The sequence below is a fragment of the Lynx rufus genome, unplaced genomic scaffold (genome assembly GCF_022079265.1).
Source record: "Lynx rufus isolate CCGP_SWC_20201006 ecotype Redwood Valley unplaced genomic scaffold, mLynRuf1.p SCAF_2, whole genome shotgun sequence".
Lineage (NCBI taxonomy): Eukaryota > Metazoa > Chordata > Mammalia > Carnivora > Felidae > Lynx > Lynx rufus.
The window spans coordinates 134,779,028-134,781,017 of NW_025814834.1; the positions used below are offsets into that span (position 1 = coordinate 134,779,028).

Here is a 1,990-nt window from a genome sequence, read left to right on the forward strand (position 1 = left end):
ATCATACCATTTTAATGAATTAGTTACAAAGAATTTTGGAATCTGTCCCTTGTTTGAAAAAAAAAATGGATCAATATTTTTTATGAAAAAAGTAAAAGTAGTTGTTTTTAAGAGGTATTTTAAAATTTCAGATATTTTTTATTTCTTCAAATTAACTTATCAGGAGTGACTGAAATAAAAAATATAATTGAGCGTCATCATCATAGAAATAGCTTTAAGAGAAAACTGGTCAGATGAATATTATTGCTCCCCATTTTCAACCAGTAAATAGTTGCCACTGACAGATAGCCAATAGTCTGTCAAGAATGCTCTAGTTATGTTACATAATACAACATGCCTGTTCACAGGGGGAAAAACTCGGAATTAACTTCCGTGAACTTGATTTCATCATACAAGTTAGGCACCAAAGCACCACCCATGCCTCTGAGGACACTGGACCATACACCCTCAAAAAAAGCTTCAGCTCCTTCACTGCAAGAAATATCCCACCAGTAGTCAAGCCTGCCTGTGTACACGATGTCACCTCCTTTGTGCCCTGACTGCACCATCATATGGCAGTGAACAGTGTCAGATGGACAAGAAATCAACCCGGCATCCATTGTGATGGATTGTATTATCATCCGGCTGATGAAGATGTGAATATCCTTGGGATTTGGAAGTATTCCCTTTGCAGTGTCCTAGACACTGAAGTAGGCAACTTGGTAGGTAATACCCTGCATAGATACATTAAAACCTAGTACGGGCCCCTCATCCCACCAGATTTGTAGTCCTTAACCTGGCAGTCACTGAGGCCTTGGGATTTCTTTTCAGCTCCAGCTTTGCCCACGTCAACTGTTAGATGGGTATAGACAAAATCAAGAGGATACACAAAACACAAGGATGGGGCTGCAGCAGCACCACTTGATGCCAGATTCCCTGCAAAGTAGTGCCAAAACTGGGTTCTCTTGTCCACACCACCCAGGAAGCTCTGTTTGTATGTATCTTTGAAGGCAAAGTTGAGAACCTGGGTGGGGAAGTATTTGATGCCATTTGGCAGGTTACCACGCTGGAAGCACGGGACTCCCTGCTCCATGGGGATATGAACCACGCAGTTTATAATGCCCTTGTACTGCTTATCTGCAGTGATCTGCCTGTGGGCACTGTGCACTTGCAACAGCAGCCTGACCCAATGGATGGGCTCTACTATGGCCACTCCACCCTCTAGGAAGTCCTTGGTGAAGGACATAGAGCCATCTGTCATGTTGAAAGGAAAGAGGAGGCAGGTGACTACAGTAGGAACTGGCTGGGACTTTAGGAAGCATATTTTAATATTTAAGGAGTCATTATCAAATGACTCCATATGGCAAATTAATATGCTTTGTTGGCTTGCAATTTTTAAAGTCATTTAAAAAATATTGACATAAAATGAATTGCACATATTTAAAGTTTAGGAGCCCTTTTTTAGATTCTTTGTGATTATCTGTATAGACAATCATATCTTTTGCCTATCATATCTTCTGCAAATAGATGTAGTTTTACTTCTTCTCTTTTTCTAATTTATATGCTCTTTATTTTCCTTTTTCCTTTTGCCTTATTGAAAATCTATCTCATTAGCAAACCAACATAACATTGAATATGAGTAGGGGGAGGAGATACCCTTGCCTTATTCTTGATCTGAGGCAGAAAGTAGTCTCTCACTATTAAATATGATATTAGCTGGAGGATTTGTTGATGTTCTTTATGAGATTAAGGAAGTACCCTGCTTCTAGTTTGTTGAGAGCCTTTATCAGGAACAGATGTCTGAGTTTTCCAAATGCTTTTTTCTTCATCTGTTGCTACAATAATTTTTTTTTTCTTATTTGGTTACTCTGTTAACATGGTAAAAAAAATTTTTTTTTTCAATATTGAACAAGCCTTGCATTCCTGGGATGAACCTCACTTGGTTGTGATGTAGGGCTGGGTTTGTTGTTGTTTTGGTTATCCTCAGTGCATCGGAGTCTAGATTCCATTA

The 1,990-nt window shown here is 39.1% G+C and overlaps 1 pseudogene; it reads right to left on the reverse strand.

Annotated features, from left to right (window-relative positions):
- Positions 1–341: 341 nt before the first annotated feature.
- LOC124514291 (ADP/ATP translocase 2-like) lies at positions 342–1,240 on the reverse strand (annotated as a pseudogene).
- Between the last annotated feature and the right edge of the window lie 750 nt (positions 1,241–1,990).